We start from the raw sequence: 14,407 nt of genomic DNA, 5'->3' as shown, positions 1-14,407 counted from the left end.
ACGTATTATAAGTTCTGGCATGACCTATGCAGCAAAAATTTTTAAATCTGAGCCATAGTGCATCCATTCTGAAAAAAATTGTAACCGATTCACTGCTGGCAGTAAATGCAGAGGTTTCTACTTTGATTTGATGGAATTGACTGGTAAGCACATGCATGCTAGTTTGATTTGTTTCTTAGGGCTGACTTTTAAATGCCATTTCACATATGGGCAGATGAATCAAGATCAACCCACTTGGAGAGCCTAGCTGTTTTCAATACCATTCCTATAAGATAAGCAATGGGTTCTTTTGCACCATATTGACACATGAGAAGTGCATCCTGTAATCACAAAAAAAAAGCATGGACATTGTAGTCAAACAAGACTAAGAATTTTGAATTTTAGCTTCACCAAGTAGTTCAGGAACTTGAAAAAGTTACTTGACATTTCTTGGCATTTGTAAATTGGTAATAATGTTTGCTCTTCAGGGTTGTAAGTAAAGATATAAATTATATCAATTGAAGTATAAAGTACCTGGTACATAATATTTGCTTCATAAATGGTAGCAATTAATACATTCATACTGTATGGAGAGCTATAGTTGCTTTGAGTCATTTTTCGTTTACATGGAAATCTCATGCTAGCATAGATTTTCCAACATTAATCTAAAAGTAATTAAATGCTTGCTATGGGCAAGGTACAAGGAGCTCTGGTAGCGTAGTGGTTACGAATCAGGCTGCGAACCTTAAGGTCAGCGGTTCGAAACTACCAGCCACTCCGCGGGAGAAAGATGAGGCTTTCTACTCCCGTAAAGATTTACACCCTCGGAAACCCTGTACAGGGTCGCTATGGGTCGGAACCGACTCGATGGCACATAACAACAACAACAATGGGCAAGGTACAGTGATTAATACAGAGAAAAAGAGGTGATATTGTCTAATGAAAAAAACTCTGTTTAACGAATCTTTTCTAAAAATGAGTAGGCAACTTGTTCACAAATGCAAATACTGCATTATCTCAGAACAACTTGTTATGGGCCCTAATGTCAATTCTAACTCTAAACAATTCTGACCCTATGTACAACCGAACTCAACACTGCCTAGTCCTGCACCATCCTCACCATCGTATGTTTGAGCCCATTTTTCCAGCCACTATGTTAATCTATCTCATGGAGAGTCTTCCTCTTTTTCATAGATCCTTTATGTTACCAAGCATGATGTCCTTCTCTAGAGATTGGTTCTTCCTGACATCATGTCTGTTCTTTTAACAGTTCATTGTATATTCAGTATTTTTTGTCAACACAACAATTCAAATGCATCAATTCATTTTTGGCCTTCCTTATTTATTGTCCAGCTTTCACATGCATATGAAACAATTGAAAAATACCATGGATTTGGTCAGGTGTGCCTCATCTTCAAAGACACACAGCTTTACTTTTTTACACTTTTAAAGAGATTTTTTGCAGCAGATTTGCCCAATGCAGTATGTTGCTTGATATGTTTGATTTCTTGACTCCTGTTTTCATAGATGTTGACTGTGAATTCAAGTAAAATGAAACCCTCAACAGTTCTATCTCTTCTTCATTTATCATGATGTTGCTTATTGGTCCAGTTGTAAGGATTTCTGTTTTCTTTATGCTATGCTGTAATCCATACTGAAGGCTGTGGTCTTTGAAATTCCACAGTAAGTACTTCAAGTCTTATTTGCTTTCAACAAGCAACATGTGTCATCTGTAGATCACAGGTTGTTAATCAGTCTTCCTCCAATCCTGATGCTAAATTCTTCATATGTTTCACCTGAGAAATTGTGCTGAGCGTACAGACTGAATAAGTATGATTAGAGGATATAAGCCTGACACATTCTTTTCCTGATTTTGAACGATGCTGTATACCTTTGTTCTGTTCAAACAATTGCCTCTTAGTCTATGTGCAGGTTCCACATGAATACAGTTAAGTGTTCTGGCCTTACCATTTTTTTTTCAATGTTATCCATCATTTTCTATAATACACACAGTTGAATGCTTTTGCATATTGAATAAAACACAGGTAAACTTGTTTCTGTTATACTCTACTTTCAGCTACGATCTATCTGACATCAGCAGTAATATTTCTCATTCTAAGGCCTCTTATGAATCCAGCTTGAATTTCTGGTAATTACTGTCAATATACTGTTGCAACTGTTTTTAAATTATCTTTAGCAAAATTTTTCTTGTATGGGTATTAATGGTATTGTTAGTAATGTCCATTTTCTGTTGGATTACCTTTCTTTGGAATGGGCTCACATATGGATCTGTTCCAGTCTTCCAAATTTCTTAGCATTGATGAGTGAGTGCTTCCAAGCTTGCGTCTGTTCTTTGTTGTTAGGCACTATTGAGTCTACCAACTCACAACGACCTTATGCACAACAGAACGAAACACTGCTTGGTCCTGCACCAACCTCACAACTGTTGCTGTGCTGAGCCTATTGCTGCGGCCACTGTGCCAGTCCATCTCGTTGGGGGTCATCTTCTTTTTCTCTGACTCTCTATTTTACCAAGCATGATGTCCGTCCTTCTCCAGGGACTGGTCCTTCTTGATAGTGTGTCTGAAGTATGAGAGTCGCTTCTTGCCTTTGTAGGCCCTCCCATTTTGGTAGCCAATGGCCAAGTTGCCCATCCTGTCTACTCTGTGTATGGACGGGGTGAGAATGAGCCTCAATGTAAAGATTTGTTCACAGGTGTGTGTTGAATGTGGTTGGACTTAGCTCGCAGCTTCAATGCTGTTTTTCCCTCACTTCCCCTAATTGGTGACCAACATGCTCACCAGTCAGAGCACGTGTCTGCTAGTGTTTTCCCATTAAGTCTTAGTCTTGGACGGGGGTTTGCCTGAGGGGACCCGACCATTTGCCTTGATATCTCCTGGGCGAGTAACTTGCTTGTTTTTGTAGTAGTCATTTGGACTGCAGTTATTGTTTTGTATTTTTCCTTTTGGTCTTTCTTTCAAAAGAAAGAAAGTATCTTCTTTACTTCTAGCTGCTCCAGGCTGGTCTGCTTGTCCTTTCAAGTGGAAATTTCCCACCTCAGAAGATTCTGGATGTGGTTCAGGATTCTACCTATGATTTTATGTAATGCAGAGGCTCTGCCTGAAGCCTCCTTCACTGGATACATTGTAGCCCCATTTTAGGTATTCTAATCAGTTATAGGCAGAAGACAGACTTACAAGCTTTCTATGGTGATATTTCTGGCTATTCCTTTCTCTCCCCCTCAAGTGTCTATTTTATAATGGTATGCCAGGGAAACCAAGATTCAAAAGACAGTCAAGTATCTTAACATTATTTCCCCCCTTTTGCTCATACCAGCCATGTCTCAATCCCTGTATCCCAGAGCCCTGTTGTTCTGAGGTTGTGCTTACATCATTATTTACCTCTGTCCCACTTAGCCCATGTAAACCTGCCTAATTGTTTTACCATCTGCCTTGTTCTTCTACTCCCTCCCCTTTATTGTGTATTGCCCCCCTCCCCAGCACCCAAACTATCCTGTGTCTATTCCCTACCCCGTGTTCTACCTCCTCCTCCCTCCCCTCCCCCTCCCCCTTAGATCCCAGTAACCAGCAAAGAATCCCCCCACCACCACCACCTTAAGTATGGGTTCTTTTTCTTAGTCTTTTATAGTAGTGGTCCTATACAGTATTTTTCCTTTTGTGATTGACTAATTTCACTCAACATAATGTTCTCAAAGTTCATCCATGTTATGTGATAGCTTACAGCTTCCTTGTTGTTCTTCAAGGTAGCATAATATTCTATTGTGTGTATGTATCACAGTTTGTTTATCCATTCTTCAGTTGATGGACACTTAGGCTGTCTCCATCTTTTTGCTGTTGTAAATAGTGCTGCTATGAACATTGGTATGCATTCATCTATTCGTGTTATGGCTCATATTTCTTGTGGGTAAATACCAAGTAGAGGAATTGCTGGATCATAAGGTATTTCTATTTCCAATCTTCTGAGGAAGCACCATATTGCTTTCCAGAGAGGCTGGACCATTTTGCAATCCCACCAGCAATGCAGGAGCATCCCAGTCTCTTCACATCCTCACCAGCATTTATTATCCTCTGCTTTTTTGATCTTTGTTGTTATTGCTGGCGTGAGATGATATCTCATTGTTGTTTTGATTTGCATCTCTCTAATGGAGTCCTGGTGTGGTGCTGTGGGTTAATGTGCCAGACTGCAAAGCTGTTTGAACTGCAGGGTTGGCGGTTCAAGCTCACCACTCGCTCCTCGGAAACCCTGTATAAGGTCGCTATGGGTCGGAATCGACTCAGTGGCACTTAACAACAACAGCAATGGTTAGTGATCGTGAACATTTCTTCATATGTTTGTTGGCTGCCCGGATCTCCTCCTTGGTGAAGTGTCCCTTCATGTCCTGTGCCCCTTTTTTAATTGGGTTATTTGTCTTTTTCTTGTAGAGGTGTTATAGTTTCCTATGTATTTTCAGAAATGAGTCATTGCAAAATATTTTTTGTCTGATGTGTCATTGCAAAATATTTTTTCCCATTCTGTGTGTTCCCCTTTTACTCTTCTGGTGAAGTCTTTTGATGCGCACAAGTTTAAAATTTTTAGTATGTCCCAATCATCTATTTTGTCTACTTTTGTTTGTGTAGTTTCCAAAGTGTTTGATAGTCTGTGTATTCCCTGAATTAGAGCCCTCACATTTGTTCTTATTTTTTCATTGATGGCTGTCATAATTTTGGGATTCACATTTAGGTCTTTAATCCATGCTGAGTTGATTTTTGTATAAGGCATGAGGTAAAGGTCTTGTTTCAGTCCTCATGGTACTTTTAATATTCTCCTCCAACACCATAACTCAAATACATCAATTCTTCTACAGTTTTCTTTTATCATTGTCCAACTTTCACATGCATATGGGGTTATTGAAAATACTAATTAGGTGCGCTTGGGTCAGGCGTACCTTATTCCTCAAACTGACATCTTTTCTCTTCAGCACTTTAAAGAGGTCTTGTGCAGCAGATTTGTCTAATGCAATATGTTGTTTGATTTCTTGACTGTTGCTTCCATGAGTTGTGATGGTTGAGCTGACCAAAATAAAGTCTTTGATCACTTCAGTCTTTTTTTTTTTTTTTTCATTTATTTTGATGTTATTTATAGGTCCAGTGGTGAGGATTTTTGTTTTTTATTTTCTTTATATTGAGGTGCAACCATACAGAAGGTTGTGGTCTTTGATTTTCATCAATAAATATTTTAAGTTTTCTTTGCTTTCAGCAAGCAAGGTTGTATCATATGCATATCGCAGGTTGTTGATGAGACTTCCTCCAATGCAGATGCCATGTTTTTCTTCATATCATCAAGCTTCTCGGATTATTTGCACAACATACAGATTAAATAAGTATGGTGAAAGAGCACAACCCTGGCACATACCTTTTCTAAATGTTCCCTGTTCTGTTTTAACAACTGCCTCTTCGCCTGTGTACAGGTTTCTCCTGAGCACAATTAAGTGTTCCGAAAAACTCATTCTCCATAATGTTGTCCATAGCTTGTCATGATCCACACAATCAAAAGCCTTTGCGTAGTCAATAAAGCACAGGTAAACATTTTTTTGGTATGCTCTACTTTCAGCCAAGATCCATATAACATCAGCAGTTACATCTCTTGTTCCATGCCCTCATCTGAAATTGGCTTGAACCTCTGGCTGTTCCCTCTCAATGTACTTTTGCAGTCATTTTTGAAATTTTTAGCAGAATTTCACTTGCATGCAATATTAATGGTATTGTCTGATGATTTCCACATTCCATTGGTTCATCCTTCTTTGGAATGGGCACAAGTCTCTTCCAATCAGTTGGCCAGGCAGCTGTTTGTTAGAATATCCCAGTTGGTATTTTGTTAGTTCCAGGAGACTTGTTTTTTCACCAATGCCTTCAGTATTGCTTGGATTTCTCCCTTCAGTACTGGTTCTTGATAATTTATACTACCTCTTAAAATGGTTAATTTCAGAATAACTACATCTTCAAAAAGAGGGAAATAATAGTAAGTAGTGAAAGGAGATACTATTAGGGAGGCATTAAGAGGTTCTCACAGTCAGACATAAGAATTACTAGGTTCTACTCTAGATCACTCCTTTATTAAAGGCCCTCTTTCAAGAATGCATTCTACCCCTGGAACTAAGGGAGGCGGGATGGCAATTTCTATATCATTAGCAGGAATTTTGGCCTTAATTTCCATTGCAGAAATATTGTTAGCCAGGACCAATTTAAGGAGCCCTGGTGGCACAGTAGGGTAAGCACTGGGCTGCTAACTGCAAGATCAGCAGTTCAAACCCACCAGCCACTCTGCAGGAGAAAGATGAATCTCCCCTAAAGATTTGTAACATTAGAAACCCTAGACAGTATCACTGTGAGTCGGAATTGACTTGATGGCAGTAGATAGGTGGATTGGCCTTATATCTTTAGTTGCATGCAAAGGCCATGTCTTTTAGTAACAGGCAGGAGGACAATCAGTGGCCCAATTAGTGTCTCTGAGTATAATGAATCATGGCAAGTCCTCCATTTCCTTGAGGGTGGGCAAAAGCGAAGCTCCAGACCTACCCTTGTGAGAAGAAAGAAGAGCTGAGTAAAGAGAAGACCTCATTAGAATACATTTCTGAAATATGTAGACTTTGACAATGTGGCTGTTTGCTTTTGGGAACATGTGAGTCTATTTATATTTTGAGGACAGTTGTTATTTTGGCCACAAAATGGGTAAAATACTTTAGGAATGGATCACAGCATATGTTTTGTTTTAAAATTTGTTCATCCTTTTAAGATTGATAGATGGTTGAAATAATTGCATATACATTTATAAATATATAAAAAGTACTTACTGTTAGTTAGGTTTTAAGAAAGACATTAAAGCAAATTTTATCACTTTTATAGATTTGAATCTTAGGAATCTGGAATAAAAATCTAAATGAAGTAAATCAAATTTGTACATGTCCCAAACAAATCTACCAACTGAATTTCTTCTGTTACCAAGTTCCTGACCTTAAGCTGGAAATTATATTTTAATTTTAAGGGGAAAAATCACTGTAAGAATGTATATTAGAAAATATCTTTTAAAACAAGATTTTTTAAAAAAGATAAAAATATATGAAAAATATCAGTAGGTATTTCTGGGTGATGGGATTAACTACTTTTAATTGTCTTTGTTTATGTGTTTTTTGGATTCTAGGAAATGGGCAAGTTTTGCTTTTATAATTAGTAAAAAATTATATAACAAAAAAATTTAGTAAATATTTGTTGTTGTTGTTAAGTGTCATTGAGTCGATTCTGACTCATAGCAACCCTGTATAGGGTTTCTGAGGAGCAGCTGGTGAGCTTGAACTGCCGACCTTGCAGTTCAAACGGTTTTGCAGTCTGGCACATTAACCCACAGCACCATACTATCTGCTAGGAAAATGATTGTGAATAGACATAAAAGCAAACTTCAAAAGGTTCATTGAGAAATTCTATTAGTTTTTATTCTGTTTTTCCATAAACTTTTTTAACTCTCTTTGTATATAATACCTCCTTTTAAGTGAGGTGATGTGGCAAAGATCACACATACAAATAATAGTGGTGATGGTAGGTGGTGGTTATGTGCCGTGGAGTCGGTTCCGACACATAGCGACCCTGTACAGGGTTTCCAAGGCTGTAAATCTTTACTGGAGCAGAAAGCTTCATCTTTCTCCCACAGAACAGCTGGTAGTTTCAAACTGCTGAACTTGAGGCTCGCAGCCCGATTCGTAACCACTGTGCTACCAGATTTAGTACTTTGTATTTTTCTGAATTATATGATATTTCCCTCTCCCAAATAAATAAATAAAAATAAACAGAAATCTATATGATTATGACACAGTGTAGACTTTATCATCTGTGATAAACTACAAGAACATTGAACATGAATCAAATGTATGGTGAATTCATTAAGAAATTGGAAGGGAAGGGGAATTTAGGAAGAAAAATTAGCATGTATTGGACAATTTTACATGCTCAGAGCACTAGTGGTAGGGATACATATGATCAAAGCATAGGCATGAAAAAGAGAATGGTGGGAGATGGGACTGGAAAGGCAAGCAAGGAAAGGACCAAGTCATGCAGGCTCTTTGTATACCATATTTAGGAATTTGGACTGTAACTCCCTGTGGTGGAGAGCCTATTAGAGGTTTTTCACAGAAACAGAACTTGGGATTTACACTTTCAAAATATTAGTATGAAAGCAAATGTGAATGTTAAATTGGAGCAGAATGAGATTGATTTCTGAAGTGTTGTTGTAGGACATCAGGCAAAGAAGTAAAGTGGTCCTAAACCAGAAGAGTGGTTGTGGGATGAAGAGGAATAGATGGATTTGAGAGATAATGAAACAACAACAAAAAAAGCACCAGGTTTTGGTGATAGGGAATTAGGGACGAAACAAGAGTCTAGAATGACAACAAGATTTATGGGTTGGATGCCTGGGTGAATGGATATGCTATTAGCAACCACAGAATATACACACAGTGTCCAAAAAGGAAAACAACACAAGTTTTCTTGAATATCTTTAGACTATCTAAGTGTACTTATCCCTAGGCTATAGCATAAAAAAACAAAAACCCACTACCACTGAGTGGATTCTGAGGCTGTAGGGTTTCCGAGGCTATAAATCTTTACTGGAGCAGAAAGTCGTCTTTTTTTCTCCCGAAGAGCAGCTGGTGGATTTAAGTCATTGGGACTTGGGAGCTGAAAAGTAACCTTTCATCCTCCCAAACCATCCTTATCCTAATCCTCTGAGCCTTTGACTGATACCTTATAGGGCCAAAAAAAGAGAGTGGAGAGAGAGTCTTTATTGAGATGGGAATATTATTGTGAATTTTCTGGATGGGCCCTAAATGCAATCACATGGGTCCTTATAAGAAGAAGGCCGAGGAAGACATCACACACAATTACACACACAGGAGAAAGCAATGTGAAGATCAAACAGAGAGTTATGAAGATGCTGGACTTTGAAGACTGGAGTGATGTGGTCATACGTGAGGAAATGCTGGCAGACCCGAGAAGCTGGAAAAACCAAACTGGGTTCTCTTTGAGCCTCCAGAGGGAGTGTAGCCTGCTAATACCTTGGTTTTGGTCCAGTGATCAGTCAGTAGTTAGACATCTGGCATCCAGAACTAAGAGACAATAAATTTCTATTGTTTTAAGCCATCCAGTACACCCAAATACATGCATATGTGTATATACACACATCCAGCCATCTTTTCCAATTAAGCTATTTCCTTATCCTACTACCAGCTGCTCCGCGGGAGAAAGATGAGGCTTTCTACTCCCATAAAGATTTACACCCTCGGAAACCCTATACAGGGTCGCTATGGGTCGGAACTGACTCGATGGCACATAACAACAACAACAACAACAAGCTCAGTGAGCTGGATTAAGGCATGAACCAGTTGGGTCTCTCTTCAGAGAGTCAATTTCTAGAGGTTTGCTGGAAATATAACAAGGTAGAGAAAATTAATCCTTTCAGAGATAGTATTTTATGTGGCTTTGAAAAATAATTTGATAAGGTTGTGTGATCACTACAGAGAATGGCAAACTGCTGCAGTGGGTAATTTCGGGAAGACTTGATAAGTAGGGAACCAGAGATAATCAGGACTACAGATGAGGCATTTAGACGTAATCTTCTTTCGCCCCCTTTTTTCCCCTTCCTCAGTGCAACCTTTAGCCTTTTCTCTGAGTGACTGTTGAACAATAATTTTTTTAAAGATTATTAATTTGAATATGTATTAATTATTAACCTGCCCAGATTCCTACATCTTGTTCTGCCCATGAATCTACAATATATCTTTGTTTATATTGTTTAGTTTTTCCTTACGTAGACAAATGGGTTCTTCCTTTTTTGTGATAGTAGACTTTGAGTCCAAAATAGGTTGACATCTATGGTTACATAATTAAAGAAGGCTCTGATAAGTCCTGTTTGGAACTTCAAGTGCATGAAGGATTTGGGTAGGTATAGAGGGTGATTGTTAACAGAGGTGATACCAACTTAGGTATTGACAATGGCTTGTGACCCTCAAAACTCAATGCTACCCTGCAAAATTTTATCTTTCTAGCATTTTATTTCTCATGTTAGGGAGAAGTTGAATAAATTTTATGTCATAATTAAGTAATTGTATTTATTGAAATTATATTCAGTTTTATTCCCTAGAGTGACAACATGGGAAAAATGTTCAGAAATACTGAGATAGAGAAAGGGAAAATATATTATTAATATATATATATATGTTTTTTTTTTCTGGGACGAAGTTTAATACTTATTGAATATTTAAAATGAGTGAACGCTTTTAAATATCACTTGACTGGGTTTATTGGACAGTGATGAAAATGAGTATAGTCTTATAGTACTAGATGTCCATAATCCAGTAAGATTAGTAATATATATATGAAATGCAAAGTAACAACTCTATGTTATTTTGAAGCACAATATTTACCTCAGATTTTTAATATAATGGGCTTTATAGGGGTTGGGACCATGGATGTACTTGCCCAGAAATTGCCTGAACAGGTGTTTGTTGTTAAGTGCTGTCGAGTTGGTTCCAATCCATAGCAACCCTGTATAGGCTTTCCAAGGAGCAGCTGGTTCAACCACCGACCTTGTGGTTTTATATATATATATATATATATACACACATATATATATTTGTTGTTGTCATGTGCTGTGGAGTTGGTTCCGACTTATAGCGACCCTGTACATGGTTTCCGAGGCTGTAAATCTTTACGGGAGCAGAAAGCCTCATTTTTCTCCCGTGGAACAGCTGGTAGTTTCAAACTGCTGACCTTGCGGTTCGCAGCCCAATTCGTAACCACTACGCTAGTAGGGAGATATATATATATATATATACCAACTTTGCAGTCCATTGCATTAGCCTACAGCACAGTGATGCATAACTGTATATAGTTCTGAGCCTATAGGATGGTGGGGGGGAAGACCTAAAAACAGGAAGTAATTACAGTATTGAATATGTTCAGTTGCTGTTTTAGGCAAAGAGTGCTCTGAACTTTGGTCTGAAATTTGGTCAGGATCCAGGAGAATCCAGGAACTTGAACCAAACCTTGAAAGATATATAGTATTTGAATCAGCAGAGGGAGAAGGAAAGCATAGTCCTGATAAAATGCCATTTTTAATTTTTTTCTGAATGTGAAAACATTGGAAAGGTGGGGAGCTATCCATTAACTGCTATTATTGACTGACCTGATGAAAATTAATTTTGTAGAAGTTTAGAGGCTGTTCAGTTGCTTTTTATTTTCCCTTTGTTGTTGTTAAGTGCCATTGAGTTGGTTCCAACCCATAACGACCCTGTATAAGGTTTCCAAGGAGCAGCTGGTGAGCTTGAACCGCTGACCTTGCAGTTCAAATAGCTTTGCAGTCTGACTCATTAACCCACAGCACCACACCAGGATTTTACCTTGGTATACTGCAAAACAGTGCTACTGCATACAATAAAATATATCCATTTTGAAAATACCCTGTTGTATGCTAAGATGACCTTGACTGAGCAGCTGAGTAGGGGCAGGGGTGTCTACATGATGCTGGGGTAAGAACTCACCTCCTTCCATCTTCACAGGAAGAGGCACTGACTTCTCACCAAGGCCCCGAGCTAATAGCAAGAACATTCCCGACCCACTCACCGAGGCCATGCATACCTGCGCCCTACATCAGACCTTATGTGACCAAGGCCCTGGCGCTAGGACTCAATCACTGTCTGAGCAAAACCAGGAGAAACCAAACCCAGGCGAATTAGGTTGGGAGTCTGCTTCCAACTTCCATGACTGTTCGTCAGTAAGTAAGGACAGTGGAACTGGGCCCCGTTAACTGCAACCTGCACTATAGCCGTAAATATACTCCCAAACCTTTCTAAGCCTTTCCTCACTGGAGTCAAACCATGCAGAATGAAGGTGAAAATGAAGTGAGACAGCCTACGTGTGATTATGATGCAGGAACTCACTTTACACCACCCGTGGTGATTTGGACTGGCTATTTTCTGGTATGTATATTCCTAATATTCTATCTCCAAAAGGCACAACAACATAAATGAGCAGTTGGAGCGTACTTACATGGATGTTTCTAAAGGACCCATTTCACTGGAGCTCAACACCCAGCTCTCTCTCCGCAGAAGCAGGGTCATGGATTCTTCATTGTGCTTTCTGAACAGGATCCAAGGAAACAAAGGTATACCAAAATAGCACCACTTGACCATCACTGGGATCGGCTAGAGCTCCGGTTAGCTTTAAATACTATACAAAGGCATAAGGATCCATTTCTGCTAGGTTGAATTCTTTTATAAAAAGCAAACAAAAAAGCAGTCCAAGGTAGCTGTCACTGCCCTTAAATCAAGTCACAGAACAGCAGGAATCATTCCTCTGGCAAGAAAGGTCGCACTTTTGTTGTATAGTTTGTACTGGTAAGTGAGGTTCTGCTCCCAATGGGCTATGGCTGCTCCACTGATCGTCAGCTGCCCATGCACGTCCCAGCAAAAGCCAGTGGCCAGGCCCTCAACCCGCAGGATCAGGTGACTCTGGGGATTGAGGCCATTCAGGAGATGCTATCCTCTTCATTCTCGGTGTCTCTGCTTTCATGTTCAAGGGCCACTATGTTTTCCTTTAGATTCCAGCACATGGTGGCTTTGCAGAAGTCCAGCACAGTCACAACCTCCATGCCCAGGTTTAGCAGCACACTAAGGCCATCCACCAGCAATACTGAGCACCTTCGTGCAGCCACCCCACTGTCCACAGATTTTAGGGCTGCCTTCACAAACTCATACAGTAGCCACAGATCTCCAATGCTGGCCTCTCTGAGAAACTGCAGGGGGTGTGGCTCCTGGGTCCTGAAGAAGACGTCCACCAAGGACTTGAGATCCTTGAGGAACATAAGCTGCTCCCACTCCCATGCAATGGTCAGGCTGACATCCAGCTTCTGTCCCTTGATGTTGTAGTGACTGAAGGACTAGATGAGAGCCATAAAGCAGACTTGACAATTAGCCTTGAAGTAGAAGGAAAGAAAGTGGTGTGCCAGGAAACTGCAATCTGTTTTGACATCACAGAGTAGAGTCAGTTGTCCCTGCTCTGTCCTGTCACAGGTGGTGTTCAAAAGGTTATTGAGCTCTGGGGACATTCTCGCAAGCTCCCTAGACATGGAGCTGGTGGCGGTGGTGGGCAAGGGCATGAGATTAGGGACTTGAAAGTGGTACTCACCCATGAACATCGCCTACTTCTAGCAGAAAGCTGTTCATTTGCTTTTTAAAAAATTTTCAGTACCTTTGACTTCTTGTGTATCATCAAGTCACTTCCAACTCACAGACCCTGTTTAAGGTTACTGAGGAGCAGCTGGTTGACTTCTTGTTAGCCATACGAAATCTTCCAATTTATCTTCTTATAAAGTAATATAGAGAAATACCTAAAAGGGGTTCTAGAACTTGCCCAGTGAAATAGACTTCTTGTGGAACCTTTGTAGTGTATAGGACCTTAGGTGGAAACCTGAGCCCCGTCCAGAACCTTCTGAGGTGGGACATTCCCACTTGAAGTGACATGTAGACCAGTCAGGAGCAGCTAAAGGAACAGAAGACATGTCTTGAAAGAAAGACCAGCAGGAAAAATAAAAACAAAAATGGCAGACTGGCTATTACAAGAACAAGCAAGCTGTTTGCCTGGGAGTCATTAAGACAAGCAATCAAGTCCCTTCAGGGCAAATCCCATTCCAAGACTGAAACTCAAAGGGAAAACGTGAGCAGACATGTAAGCTCACTGGTGACCGAATTGGTCTACATGTGAATGGAAGTGTGGGAAAGTCAGTAATGAAGATAATGGACTGAGTTTGACCATTTCCATAAACTGTTAACCTTGAAAGAGAAAAGAGGAAGGGCTGGTTGGTCCAAATTTTGGGGAGACTTGGGAGCTCCTGAACCCATGGACACTGACCTAGCCACGATAGGCTAGAGATGAGAGTGAAGTGTCCAGCTTATATGAAGTGGGGGGAGGGGCATGCAAGAACACCCACACATGAAGATAGTACCCATTTGACCTAGCTTGGGTGGCTTGATGATCAGAACTCAATTAGAGGAAGATAAAGAATTTTGATACAAGAAGCAAGTGTAAATTTCTACAATTTGATGAACTTGACCTATACTTATGGATGTAGTAGCTCAAAATACCAACCGAGAGGGAAGACATCTTCCCATCAAGGATCAAGTTTACACCCTCTGTACACAGGATTGATAGGGGTGGGAGGGCCATAAGGGCACGAAGTCACTGGCTTACAGGTTTTTAAGAGGGAGTTTAGTTTCAGAGGGTATGGGGGAGAAGGTAGAATCCCCACTGAATAGTTTTTAACTTGTCTATATGGGTCTGGTGAAAGGAGATAGCACTAGGATTCTTTTTTTTTTTTTATGTTTTTT

At 39.8% G+C, this 14,407-nt stretch overlaps 1 protein-coding gene and 1 pseudogene across 4 annotated transcripts in view; one reads left to right on the top strand and one right to left on the bottom strand.

Annotated features, from left to right (window-relative positions):
- The window catches only part of ABL2 (c-abl oncogene 2, non-receptor tyrosine kinase), a 185,335-nt gene that overhangs the window by 88,009 nt on the left and 82,919 nt on the right, over positions 1 to 14,407 (top strand). The gene's annotated exons all lie outside the window — the stretch shown is intronic.
- LOC102841103 lies at positions 12,353 to 13,128 on the bottom strand (annotated as a pseudogene).

This window comes from Chrysochloris asiatica, unplaced genomic scaffold (assembly GCF_000296735.1).
Source record: "Chrysochloris asiatica unplaced genomic scaffold, ChrAsi1.0 scaffold00100, whole genome shotgun sequence".
NCBI lineage: Eukaryota > Metazoa > Chordata > Mammalia > Afrosoricida > Chrysochloridae > Chrysochloris > Chrysochloris asiatica.
The sequence above is the reverse complement of the archived record's forward strand: the minus strand, read 5'-3'. Positions and strand labels throughout refer to the sequence as shown.